The sequence below is a fragment of the Hypomesus transpacificus genome, unplaced genomic scaffold (genome assembly GCF_021917145.1).
Source record: "Hypomesus transpacificus isolate Combined female unplaced genomic scaffold, fHypTra1 scaffold_269, whole genome shotgun sequence".
In the NCBI taxonomy this organism is placed as follows: domain Eukaryota; kingdom Metazoa; phylum Chordata; class Actinopteri; order Osmeriformes; family Osmeridae; genus Hypomesus; species Hypomesus transpacificus.
In genome coordinates, this window is record NW_025813795.1 from 47,081 (window position 1) to 61,513 (window position 14,433).

Below are 14,433 nucleotides of genomic sequence, written 5' to 3' on the forward strand. Positions count from 1 at the left end.
CTCTGGCGTCCCGCACTGCAACCAGGATTAGGGGGACCCGCACACTAGTTGGGACTTTGGGCTCTCTCACATCATGGAGTGGGATCCCTCTCCCTGTGTTCAGTTGGTTCTTTAGGACCTGGTCTTTGTCACCCCTGTCAGGGTGTGCCTCCCCTGATGGATATGGGTGCTCTGATTGGGACTTCCCTTCTGCGCCTGACTTGGACTGCATCGCCTTTTAGACACAAATAAGTTTGATGTGGAGCTCTCTGGGAGAAGAGACAACACTGTTGTTTTGGACTAACTAGCCTACCTTGATCGCGTGCGCGCGTCGGGTACTTCTCCCCCAGATCTGGGTTCATGATGTCTAACTGTTCCTAATGTCCCCCGCATTTACGACATTCTCTCCAAGAAGACTGTGAATTTGTCTACTGGGGCATCGACTAATGGGCCTTACCAGGAAACATTTGGGGGGACCGCTTAGGGTGGTGTGAATTCAGTATGGGACCGGTTGGGCCCCCATCAGACTGTCTATGAAATGGTAGACCCTTATATCTAGTCCGCCACCACCAGTGGCCATCTTTTCAGCTATTTATCCCTCACCTGCCTCTTATCCTTATCTTCACTACCATTAATGGACCCAGGATGTGTTGCATAGCGCTCAAAAAAGGCTCCCGCTTATTACCGACCTCGTCTGTCGGTTTATGGACCGGGAGCTTCCTGACATCTCCGCAACATTGTCAGAGGACATGATTCTATCAGCAAGTGGTCAACCTAGACAGCGGAACAACTCAACTTATTCCTGACTTATATGTAGATCGTTTTAGCTGCTACTCCTTATTTGGTCCTCAAGCTCCTTCTCTGCATTCACATCCATGGACAATGAGGCCTGGACCGGTGACAGGGGCTCTTACAGTGTGCTGGCCATCCAGAGGTGTTCTTTTGTTACGTTCCCTTACTTCCACACGTGAAGACTGAGCCCCCACCGTGTTAACCCCCTCACCACATGTGTAGCAGAATGAAGTGAAGCTACGGCCTACACTCTCACAATACACATCCCTGTACAACTGTTGAGTTGCGACCAGGTGACATCTCCCCACAGATAGTTTTACCGATGGCTTTGCCATTGAGTTACCTGTGGAGTGGCGCTCTGGCGCCTGTTTTATGTATACACAACACTTTATGTGTTCATCTTTCTGGAGGAATTATACTGAAGACCATCATACAGCCTGGACCACAGCCTGTCACACGTATATGGATTTTAACCTACTCTGTACTCTTAGAATCATGACCGTTCTGTCCATTGAGGCCTAGACCGGTGTCTCTGAGTTTATTTTGTTTACTGGCTAAAACCACAATCTCTGAACCGCCTGGACTCACTGCTTGGCACTTGGTACTGGGGAATATCGGATGTGACCTCAACCACTGCAGGCTGTAGTGGTCTGGGTGTTAATAATAATAATGTTATGGTTCAGAGCAGGGATATGCTTATGTGACATGATTTCTCGGTGGGACTGCTGGCTCGGGGCTTCTGGATTATGTTGGTCTTGACCTTTATGGTGATTCGGAGTCTGAGAACGGTTTTAATTACGTTTTGATCACCGCTCAGAAGAATTTTGTGCCATCCCTGGACATCTTGGAGTTCCATTTTTCCTCTGAACGTTTGGACCAGTTTATCAACCCTAAAGGATTAGATTATCAATTATTAATATTTAATATTTCTTATCAATAGGGATAATATTACTTTACTGTTTATATTCACATTCCACTCCAGTAATTTATAATAGAATAGTTTTATTAACCTTAATATTTATATTCCTACATTAAGAATGTATCCTCTCTTCTCATTCAAGGCCTTATATTATTCTCTATAATTTATACATAACCTATTTTTGTGGTGATATCTCTCTGATTTCACACTTGGCCTCCCCCATAAACTCCCTTTGCCTGTTTCACCAAGTGGTCTGGCCCTTTAAAGTTCACTGCCTAATATAATTTATGCGCCTGTGCCTACACTCTGTTGTGGTGATCACGGACGCGCAGGGCCTTTCTGGAATTCCCCTCAGTGACGTCACTACAGCAGCTCGCCCTTCTGCAGCAGCTCGTTTGTCTGCGCCAGCTAATCTTTTTTGCACATGACTGTGCGGACTAATTAGATACTTTTTCAAAACGTGATTGTTTTTTCCCTTACACCCTGAGGACTATACTTCACTACCTGCCTCCGTTTTGGATTTTTCCCATCTTAAAGTCTCCGTTTTCCTCTACTGAACGGCGCTGCTAGTTTTGCAAGGTTTGTTTACATCTGACTTGGCTGCACGTCCCGGTACACCACGTCAATCACAGACCTTACACTTTAATGGCTAGTGACGAGGCTTGGAGATCTCTCCCCATGTCCTCTCTCCTAAAACTTTTTTCTTCACCGTCACTACTGCTTCAGTAATAAGCCTGGGTGTTCGTGTGCTACTGTGACTGCCGACCGGAGCTGCGTGACCGTAAGACCATTTCCAACCCTTCAATAATAATAATAATAATAATAATTTTTCCAACCTGTTGTTGCTGCTTATAAACGGTTTATCTAGTTTTTTATCTAACTAATAACCTGTTTCTTGGTCATATTTAGTACCATGCTTGGGACACATGTGTGCTAGCTGACCTGTTGCTAACTAGCCTGCTAGCCTTTTGCACATGTCTGCACCTGCTGCTACCACGCGCTGCCAGCATCCATCTTAGGATTTCCCATCTCATCTTCACTCCTCCATCTTCTGGGGCCATATGTAAGTTTTTCTCTTTGAGTTTAGTTTAATATATTGATTAAATAGGGCACGTCTATTATTAACTCAGGCCTACCACCTCATGCTCATACCCCACGTGTTTGCATGAACTGCTGATAGTGTGTATGCATGACGATACTGCATGTCTTGGTATTCATAAGTATGCATGCATATGATGTACTGTCTCCCTCTTTTGATCTCTCCCATCTTCCCCTTCCATTCCATGCTGACACATACACAATCCTTATTGTGCACAAGCACACACACATAATTTCAGGCACAACCGTCCTTCATCCTCCACACGCACACACACATTTTGTATACCTCCGTGCATTAACACACGCACACTCTCTCACACATACACGCGCGCGCACACACACAGTGTCTCCCTCTCTCTACCATTCTCTACTGGTCTATTTCTCTCTCTCTCCTACTCTGTGCACATACAGATTTTAGGCTTCTCTGTGCATTCAACACACACACATTCCCTCCCCCCGCCCCCCTCCTTCCACAGGTTTTTCTGGACCCCCTTTCACTAATCCTAACCCACACTTCTTCTTTCACAGATTTTGCTCACTCTTGGTGCACACACAGGCCTCACACACACACACACACACACACACACACACACGCACGCACGCCCTCCCTATCTCTCTCTCTCTTGCTGTCATCTTTTCCCTAGACAATAATTCTAAATACCGCTTCTGGTGGGCTGTCAGTCGGGCACCGGGGTGACCACCATCCTCCTTCTTTGGTGCAGCCTCGAGGTCCTCTGAGAGTTCGTAGCCTAGGAGGGCCCTGGTTCCTGCTCATCTCTTAACATCGTCACCTGACGAGTCCTGCGAGAGGACGAAACCGGTCGTGGCCAGTTAGGACCCCGTATATCCCTGTTTAACTTTTGGCATGGGCCAGCAGGAGGCACCGCCCGGGGAATGGAGTCCTGCGTTTTTGACTACAACTTTCATTTGCTTCTACGGAAGCGCCTCTCTGTGTCTCTCTCTCACCCCACTCTCTCACACGTGCATCACCTGTCTCCCATCATAATTATCTGTATGGCTTTATTTTCACTGCACTCACGTGCGATGAGGATAGGGCTATGACACTCATGTGTCTTGTCTGTTAACCCCTTCCTTCCACAGCCCTGCATTTCCCTGGGGCCCCTCCCTACATCTGCACTCGGGATTGGTATAGCTTCTTAACTTTACAGGCAGGCCCTTTTTAGCTTTCCAGATTAAGTTAGCTGCCCGATCCAGGTATGACACGCACTCACACACTCAGTTGCACCATACATGTCCACACAGGCCTGTTCTTTTCTATCTCTCCTGCGTTCCTCGGGCTCCGCTTACCTAAACCCAACCGTTATTAATAGGCTTACCTACCGTGGTTCATTGGGATAGGACAGCCTTCTGGTCACCTACCCTAACCACAACCAAGTGAGAGTTAAAGCCTAAAACCTAACCGTGGCTGCCCTCCAGTCTACTTTGCTCTGGTTATTGGGCCACCTCACTGAGTCACCTATTCTAACCTCAACCAGTGGGAGATTATGCCTGAACACAACCGTCGCTTCCCTCTTGTGGGTTTAGCTCTGGTTATCAGGCCACCTCATTGAGTCACCTATTCTAACCTCAACCAGTGAGAGTCTATGCCTTAACATAACCCTTGCCTTCCCCTACTGGATGTGGCTCTGGTTACTGGGCCACCTCACTGAGTCACCTATTCTAACCTCAACCAGTGGGAGATCATGCCTGAACACAACCGTCGCTTCCCTCTTGTGGGTTTAGCTCTGGTTATCAGGCCACCTCATTGAGTCACCTATTCTAACCTCAACCAGTGAGAGTCTATGCCTTAACATAACCCTTGCCTTCCCCTACTGGATGTGGCTCTGGTTACTGGGCCACCTCACTGAGTCACCTATTCTAACCTCAACCAGTGGGAGATCATGCCTGAACACAACCGTCGCTTCCCTCCTGTGGGTTTAGCTCTTGTTATTAGGCCACCACATTGAGTCACCTATTCTAACCTTAACCAGTGAGAGTCTACGCCTTTACGTAACCCTCGCCTTCCCCTACTGGATGTGGCTCTGGTTACTGGGCCACCTCACTGAGTCACCTATTCTAACCTCAACCAGTGGGAGATCATGCCTGAACACAACCGTCGCTTCCCTCCTGTGGGTTTAGCTCTTGTTATTAGGCCACCACATTGAGTCACCTATTCTAACCTCAACCAGTGAGAGTCTACGCCTCAACGTAACCCTCGCCTTCCCCTACTGGATGTGGCTCTGGTCACTGGGCCACCTCACTGAGTCACCTATTCTAACCTCAACCAGTGGGAGATCATGCCTGAACACAACCCTCGCCTTCCCCTACTGGATGTGGCTCTTGTTATTGGGCCACCTCACTGAGTTACCTGCTCTAATCTCAACCTATTAGAGTTCTTACCTGAGGTCAAAGAAGAATGTGATTAATAAGAAAAGACGCTCCGATCATGGTGTCACTTAACTGATACACACGCCCCCCTCGTACAACGGTTTAGTCTAATTTTAGGTTATCGTGGGATCTTTTGGGATGTCCAGATGTGAAGATCGCTATACAACAAGGGTGACTCCCTTGCATCTCGGTTTCCCCACCATGGCTATCTGGCTGCACGACCCTCGGGTCAGCGCCGGGGTTAACACAGTTTAAGTTGAAGTCGTTCCAGCTCTGACCCTGCTCAATGAACTTGTCTGGTGGATTCGGAGACGGCTATCCATGTGCTCGACCTATACTTATATGTTATGTTTTGTGTCTTATTTATATATTTATATTATCATTATCCCTCTGAGTGCTCATCACTCACCTTGTGTCGAGTGGCGAGCTTTTCAGGGGTAACCCGGCCTGGGTTCCCTTCGGGGTTCCTGGAGGGGCCTAGCCCCTATTCGGATGTGTTGGATGACTCAGCATTGGCATAGCGAGCGCCAAAGTCCTGGGTCTAAGCGGGTCGAAGTACTGAACTGCTGGACCCGGGGGATTTTCAGACACAAAAACCTAACCCTAACCCTAACCCTAACCCTAACCCTAACCCTAACCCGCAGTGGAAGAGCAGACTCTGCCAAAATTAACAACGAAAGGTGGAGACACAAATATGATGATGGGTCACACTCCAAAAGATTTCTCTAATCAGAGTGACACCCAATCTGAGTCCCCACATTTTAAAACTTTAAACTTACCTGTAGAGTCTGCTCCTGACACACGCCCGGAACCTACTAGGCATCCTAATACAAATAGGAAGACGATAGATTGGACCCTCAGAGTAGACAAACCAATAGCGGTGTTGGGGGATTCAAATCTGTCACGCATACCTACCTTTCGAGATCCCCGAGTTCAGGTTGACAGCTTCCCTGGAGCTACTTTCCATCATATTCGGGAGGTCCTAAAAGTAATGGAACCCAACCCCACTACAGAGAAGTTAGTGTTATCCTTTGGCCTTAACAACTGCCTTAGGAAACAGGTTACTTCTACCACCTGGAAACAGCTACAACAGTTGTTAAAGACCTGTGAAGTAGTATTCCCCAATGCAGAGGTGTTTGTACCTATCATTAGCTATTCAGATCGTCTGGATAGGGAACAACAGCATCTTTTGAAAACTCTAAACCTTACCATAATGAATAAATGTTCATACTTACCTGATATCAGTAGACTCCGTTTCAAGACCGACCCAAGGGATCCAGTCCACTGGACCAAGGAGACCGCTTCAGAGATCCTGGACCATTGGTTGGATCAGTTAAACATGTAAGGGGGGAGCAGGGTCCAGATACAACTCCCCTCCATTCCAACATCACCAACCTCTCCTCCTCTTACAGGCTTTCTGTGGAGGAAAGAGAGGTTTTAGAAAAAGGCTTGTCTTTTATCCCCACCCCGGGTAAATTAGATAGGGATGAGATACGCAGAGATTTATTTACATATCATAGAAGACTGAAATTATTGGATTACTTTCAGTATGAGAAGGACTTTCCCCACATACCGTTCACTAAAGCCTCTACATGGGTCCCGGCAATGGAAACCATCTCCCCAAGTATACAGAACCTTATCCGGAAGGATGTAAGAGCATTGGCTGGGTTTAGACCAAAACCATCCAATCAGACTAATCTTACCAAGGAACAGCTTAGAGCTCTGAAGGACCTGAAAAATAATGACAGTATTGTTATTAAACCAGCCGATAAGGGCTCACAGGTGGTTATCCTGGATAGAGTACAATATATCTTGGAGGCGGAAAAACAACTCTCCAATACCATGCATTATGTTCCTTTAACTCATTCTATTCAGGGAGAAACACAAGTATTACTACGGGAGATCTTAAGAGACCTATATCAAGGGAAGTATATTACAAAGAAACAGTTAGATTACCTGTCTGGTCCTGATACACCTAGACCCAGGCAATTCTACTTACTACCTAAGATACATAAACCTCCAGAGAAATGGTCTATTCCTTTCCAGGTCCCTAGCGGTCGACCCATAGTTAGTGACTGTAGTTCGGAATCCTATGGGATAGCAGAATACATAGACTTTTATATTAATCCTTTATCACAGAGACATTCTAGTTATGTAAGGGATACCTATGATTTTGTAAGTAAATTAAAAACCATCCAGGCCCCTAAGGATGCCTTTTTATTCTCGGTGGATATTAATTCCCTGTACACTAATATAGATACACAATTGGGTTTACAGGCAGTTAGGGAAACCTTTGAGATGTATCCAAATTCAGCCCGTCCAGATGCAGCCATTCTTCAATTATTGGAACTGAGCCTGCTGAGAAATGACTTTGAATTTAATGACAAATTTTACCTCCAGATCCATGGGACTGCAATGGGAAAGAAATTTGCTCCAGCATTTGCTAATCTCTATATGAGAATGTGGGAGGAAACTGCTCTTGCTAAAAGTGAAACCACACCACTGTTGTACCTTAGGTATTTGGATGATATTTTTGGCATTTGGAGTGGCTCCCAATTAGAATTTCAGGCATTCTTGGACCTCTTGAATACTCATCACCCTGCTATTACAATAACCCATAACATACAGTGTGAGAGACTGGAATTTCTGGATACACAAGTGTTTTTTATTGGGGGAGAGGGAGAGACTAAGAAACTAGGGACTAGAGTCTTTTTCAAGGACACTGATAGACATGCCCTCCTCCATAAGGCTAGCTTTCATCCTAAACATACATATGGGGGATTGATAAAATCTCAACTGATTAGATTTCATAGAATATGCACCTTTGCGGAGGATGTGGAGGTGGCTACCCGGGTCCTTTTCCAGGCTCTGGGCCCTCGGGGCTATTCGAAACGCTTCCTAAGAGAAATTAAAACGGAGGTTAAGAATAGATTCCTGATGGGAGACAAATGGGTCAAGGCCACTGACAACCGCCATGCAATACCCTTTGTCTCCACCTACTCCCGGACACTGCTGAGCCTGAACTCTAAGCTGAGGTCTAACTTTGTCGTAGCACAGGCAGGGAACCCAGAACTGGGAGACTTTAGAGTGATATCAGCGTTTAGGAGGAATAAGAACCTTAAAGACATACTGGTTCACTCCAACAGTAGTAAGAAAAATAAACAATCTGTGTCTCCTAATAACCAGCATTTTTCTTACCTTAAGCATATCTCTAACACCTCTTCAGGCTTAGGAGCTCCTATTTGGCAGAGAGTGGGACCGGAGAGCATTAATGTGGTCTATGCTATTAGATGTACAGTGTGTCAGAGAATATATGTGGGAGAAACTAAAAACTCATTGGGGGCTCGGTTAAAACAACACCTTTACCATATTGGAAGAGGCAGCAGAACCACTCTACTATATATACACTTTCAGACGCACTCAACAGATAGCTTACAGATTATTGGCCTGGAAACTAATAACCAATGGACCAGACCTCAGCGAATGAGAATTGAAAAGAAATGGATTCAAACCTTGAATTCCATGACTCCATTAGGTCTTAATGAGAGGTAAATGTCCCTTCTTTTCTCTCTTCTCTGTCTGGCTGTTAGTCTCCATCTGGTGGCCAAACAAGGTCATTACCAACAGGGTTCTCTGTGGAACTCCCTATTCCAAAGAGAAAATAGACTGCATGGAGTGAAAATTAAAAACTATTGTAGGAATGTGTGTGGTACTTTTTTTGTGTGTGATGTAATTTACTTATGTCTAGAGATAGGTTTAAGGTTTTTTGACATACTATCTCTCTTAGATGTGTACCTTTAAATTGTTCATACATGAATCTTTATTGTAGTCACTCTTCATATTGGAATTGGGGATGGTTCAGACAACCTCAGACCTTTAAGTGTGCCTCCTTTGGTTGAAGTTAAAATGCCATTAAGAAATGACTGTATTTGTGTGTATGGGTATGTGTAGGTATATATATATGTGTATATACATATATATATATATTTATGGGCGTGTTTACATGTGTATGTGTGTGTATATGGAAAACATGAATGTAAAAAAATGCACTTCTTACCTCTTGAATAGGATCCTCCAGGGGGGTGGGGTGTCTAAAAAGGAAAAAAGGGACATACAAAACAAGTAAGAACATGAAAACAATTATCAATAACAAAAGGTATTCTAATATATTATATTAAATTGAAAATGTTTTCTACTTACCTGGGTTCCTGGGTACCGGTAGGGATGGGGTAATACGAGTTACTCCTCCTGGGCCTTCATGAAATCCTGTAATGAAAAAGGAAAAAAAAGAGGGAACGGAATGACTTAAAGTTTGTCTTAGAAATTATGCATTCACTTTTATGAATTTATTTACAATAACTGATATTGGGAAACAGACCTATCAAGCACTTTTTTTTATATATATAATTTTTTGTGTGTTTCTTGTGTGAAAAAATGTTTTTGTGGCACTTCACTAGGTCTTATTTCTCATTTATCTTATGATTTGGTTTGTATTTATATTTATTTATTTATTGATGTATTAACTTTGTTATTTATGAGTGAGGCATACGAAAGACTTACAGTCGGGCCTTCTCTGTTCCTTCCTTGTCCCAGGATTTATCCCTGCAGGGCCTGTATTCCTCTTACACCAACACACCAACACACCCCACACACCTCCCACCCTCCCTCTTATTCCTCCCCCTTAACCATACCTGCTTTCCTTCTCTCTTTGGTTTTTCTCTCTCTCTCCTTTCCCTTCTTCTCCCTCCTGCCTAAACCCAACCTTCCACTTCCCCCTTTTCCCCTCCCCCTTTTGTTAGTATTTCCTTCCCCACTTCCCTGACCCTAACCACAACCCAACCTACCCCCCTTTTTCCCCTTTTCTTTGCCTAAACTCAACCTCCCCTTCCCTTTTCCTTTCCTGCCTTTCTTCCCCCTCCCCTTCTCTCCCCCTCCCCCTCCCTCCCTTGACCCCTCCTTCTTTCTGCTCTTCCCCATCCCCCCAACCCTAACCATAACCTTTCCCCACCTGGTACCCCTCATTAATTAAGCACTTTTTAATATTCTTATCTGGAGCACTTTTTTCTACTGTGAATTTTATTTTTTTCCCCTACCCTTATCTTCTTGTATGTTTTCTCTTTTCCCTCCCCCCTTTTTTTTCTTCCTTAATTTTCTAATTTTTCACTATGGGTTTCTACATTGGTTTAGTCCCTGTGCCCGTGCACCCTGGGTGAAATTATTATTTTTTTACCTAGTTATTCCCCTTACCTAACCCTAACCCTAACCCTAACCCTACCCCTGACCCTGACCCTGACCCTGACCCTAACCCTAACCCTAACCCCTAACCCTAACCCTAACCCTAAACCCTAACCCTAACCCTAACCCTAACCCTGGATCTAAGGGGTCCTAATCCCACCCTGACCCTGAACCCTAACCCCAACCCTCCCTTCCCTATACTTAACCCTCCCCCCTCCCCAAACCCCATGGCGGAGGAAAGGGGACTTAACCCCTCCCTGACCCCTTATCCTAACCCCAACCCCTCCTTCCCCATACCTCACCCCAACCCTCCCTCCTCCCCCCTCCCCCTTTCCCTTCCCCTTGACCCTACTTACCGTCACGCTCTCAGCCAGTCACAGCCAAAGGTCCTCCTCAGAGAGGAGCCCGTTATCCATCCGACCTGTTGGAGGAAAATACATGATTGGAATCTAGACGTAGTGAAACCCATAGTGGTACTGGGGGACAAGAATCTTTCGGCTATCCCTACTTTTAAGGATGAACATATCCAGGTTGACAGTTTCCCAGGGGCAAACTGCCATCATTTAAGGGGGATACTGGAGAAGCTGACGCCGAACCCAAACACAGAACATGTGATTCTGTCAGTGGGGATGGTGAACTGTCTGGATAGACAGAAACCCAGGACCACAGTGAAACAGCTGCAGCAGCTTGGGAAAACCTGTCAAAGGAAATTTCCCAAAGCCGTGATCTACGTGCCACTCATTAATTTTTCAGACAGGTTGGCTAAGGACCAGCAAAAATTATTTGAAGCTTTTAACGCATACATTGCTTTTAATGCATACATTGATAATGAATCTCCTTTTATAACGTTACCTGAGATGGATCAACGCCAATTCCAGGTAACGGGACGGGATCCGGTTCTCTGGACCACTGAAACCGCAGAGACAATGTTAAAATTATGGATTGGTGATTTATTAATATGAACATCTAAAGGTTGTATACCCCCTGCTGTCTTCCAGGTGGGAGGTGAGGGATTCCTGTGGAAGGAGAAAAAGTGATTTAACAATATCAGGAATCAGAAAAAAGTGTATATATGCACATACCTTCTTACCTGGGATACTTACCTGTGGTGACCAGTGGGGGGCAGAAAGGTTCCTGTAGGACAAAAAAAAGAAAGAAGATCAACACAGATCTACAGTATAGGGTATTTAGTCTTTTACTTACCTGGGATACTTACCTACTAGGATACCTACCTTGATGGGAATATAATCCTCCTCTTCACCTTTTTCCTGGGGATGAAAAAAACCATAAAATATAAGCATAAGACTTGTGCCAGTGCAACTCTAGCCCTTGATTGGGCTAAGACCTTCCCAAACCTAACCCTAACCCTAACCCTAACCCTAACCCCACCTGCACCCTATCCTAACCCCAACCCTAGACCCCTGGTGGGTCTCTCTTTCTCTCCTAAACCTAACCCTGCTTTCTATCCTAACCCTCTTTTATTCCTAGGACAGGTAAGTATTATTATTATTATTATTGACATTCATATTGTCTTATTGTGAAGCAGCTCAGGTAGGTATTATTATTGACATGAATATTTGATTGTTTGCTAGGTTTTTATTAGTAAAATTGCTTTTTAATGTTAAAGTCGCTAATTTATTGGAAAGTCGCTTTGAGTTGAGGCGTCTGGGCATTCTGTTAGTTTTTCCCATTTCTTCTCAGAACAGCATTGGGTGGGACGGTTTCTCTGTGGACTGGACTTTTTTACAAAATTCAGGTGTTGACGTACCAATTGGACTGGAATCACACACTGGGGATTTGATCAACCCTGGTGGGCCTGCCTATGGTGAGGGTGTCTAGTGTTTCGAAGGCCGAAACACCCAATGATCCTGGGTATACTACTGATGATGTGATTCCACAATTTAGACTCACATTTGGCTTTAATTCTCACTTCTTCTTGACTGACAGACGCTGTGACAGCTATATTTATTTTAGCAATAGGCAGTGTTAGAGTGGTATATCATCCAGAGGGATGTTTATGCCGATGGGCTCCTATTTGCTAAAAAGGTCAGGTTTGACAACAAGGAAACAACAATTGAAGAAGACTTGGACACAGGATGTTGGATGAAGACTGATGGGCTCCCATTTATTAAAAAGGTCAGGTTTGACAACAAGGAAACAACAGCAGTTGGAGAAGACTTGGACACAGGAGGTTGGATGAAGACTGATGGGCTCCCATTTATTAAAAAGGTCAGGTTTGACAACAAGGAAACAACAGCAGTTGAAGAGGACCTGGAGACGGGATGTTGGATGAAGACCAACGGGATCCGGATTTGGGCCGACTCTGTACTCATTGAATCATGACCTTCGGTCCATTGAGGCCTGGGCCGGTGTCTCTTGAGTTTGTTTTGTCTCATGGGCTAAAACCATAATCTCTGAACCACCTGGACTCACTGCTGGGCTCTCAGCGCTCTACAGTGATCCCGATCTTGGGCCTTGTCATGGGACGTGGTCTCGGGTGACTGCCTGGAGTGGCGGTGGGCATCGGGTATATCGGATGTGATCCTGGTGTCAGGCTAGCCGGCGGTCATCTGTCAGGGCATTGATTGGGCATCACGGTCGGCATTGTTGGTGCTGGGGAAGATCGGATGTGACCTCAACCACTTTGCAGGCTTTGGTGGTCTGGGTTGTATTATTGTTCAGAGTAGGGATGTGCTTGTGTTACATGATTTCTCTGTGAGACTGCTGGCCCTGGGCTTCTGGATGACGTTGGTCTTAACCTTTACGGGGATTCTGAGTCTGAGAACGGTTTTAATTACATTTTTTTATTACATTTTGGAAAGTCTTCGGACAACTGTATCCCTGTGGGATGTTTATACTACTTCTATTGGCCAATGTGACTGGCAGTAGAGAAGGAGGAGCCTATAAAACAGACTCTTGCTCATTTATTCATTCCAGGGGGACGGAGTGAGTTGGGTTTCAGGTGCGCGTGCCTAAATGGGGTCTCACCAGTACTGTGGTCCCGTCGGGGTCCCACAGGGTGTTTCCTCGTTATTACTACCACACCTAACCTTGCCGGGGCCTTGGCCCGACTTGCTCCTATCGTCCCCTCTCCACTCTTAATTCTTATATTAATTCTTATATTGCCTCAAGAAGATGAAGACAATTTTTGTGAGAAGGCCTGTGGCTTTGCTCTTCTAAGTTTAGATTTTTCACATCACTCTGAACGGGACGGCACAAGACTTCCTCAATCAATCAAGCTTTCTGCAGGATTTGTTCACTCAAGAGGTTATTTTGGGAGGGGGAATGTGTTTTGCTCACTGTTTTCTACTCTTCCTAGTCTGTCTCTGCCTTCCGCCCCTTGGGATTGATTCCTTTGGGGAGGGCGGGAGATTTCGACTCGAGCCCTGTGGGCAGCAGTGTCATTCGCCCTGTGGGTGTCTGCACTGTACGAGTCACTGCTCTATTTTCCTTCTCCTTCTCTTGCCTAAACCCAACCCCCCCTCTCTCCAAACCCCCCCTCTCTCCCTACCCTAACCCCACCTGCACCCTATCCTAACCCCAACCCTAGACCCCTGGTGGGTCTCTCTTTCTCTCCTAAACCTAACCCTGCTTTCTATCCTAACCCTCTTTTATTCCTAGGACAGGTAAGTATTATTATTATTATTATTGACATTCATATTGTCTTATTGTGAAGCAGCTCAGGTAGGTATTATTATTGACATGAATATTTGATTGTTTGCTAGGTTTTTATTAGTAAAATTGCTTTTTAATGTTAAAGTCGCTAATTTATTGGAAAGTCGCTTTGAGTTGAGGCGTCTGGGCATTCTGTTAGTTTTTCCCATTTCTTCTCAGAACAGCATTGGGTGGGACGGTTTCTCTGTGGACTGGACTTTTTTACAAAATTCAGGTGTTGACGTACCAATTGGACTGGAATCACACACTGGGGATTTGATCAACCCTGGTGGGCCTGCCTATGGTGAGGGTGTCTAGTGTTTCGAAGGCCGAAACACCCAATGATCCTGGGTATACTACTGATGATG

The 14,433-nt window shown here is 45.3% G+C and overlaps 2 long non-coding RNA genes across 9 annotated transcripts; both read right to left on the bottom strand.

Moving 5' to 3' along the window:
- Positions 1-5,816: 5,816 nt before the first annotated feature.
- LOC124463008 lies at positions 5,817-9,823 on the bottom strand. 8 transcript variants are annotated; one of them, XR_006955502.1, is made up of 11 exons: positions 9,737-9,823; positions 9,377-9,442; positions 8,689-8,773; positions 8,375-8,414; positions 7,999-8,074; positions 7,688-7,778; positions 7,452-7,534; positions 6,750-7,266; positions 6,092-6,593; positions 5,956-6,000; positions 5,817-5,834 (listed from the first exon to the last, which is right to left on the bottom strand). It is a non-coding gene; the product is annotated as an uncharacterized LOC124463008 (long non-coding RNA). The 8 variants fall into 8 exon arrangements; XR_006955504.1 differs by lacking the exon at positions 7,688-7,778 and having other exon boundaries at positions 7,468-7,531; XR_006955501.1 differs by lacking the exon at positions 7,688-7,778 and having other exon boundaries at positions 7,468-7,534.
- Positions 9,824-10,752: 929 nt separating this feature from the next.
- On the bottom strand, positions 10,753-11,582 carry LOC124463018. The gene is made up of 3 exons (XR_006955525.1): positions 11,264-11,582; positions 10,920-11,108; positions 10,753-10,832 (listed from the first exon to the last, which is right to left on the bottom strand). It is a non-coding gene; the product is annotated as an uncharacterized LOC124463018 (long non-coding RNA).
- Positions 11,583-14,433: the final 2,851 nt, after the last annotated feature.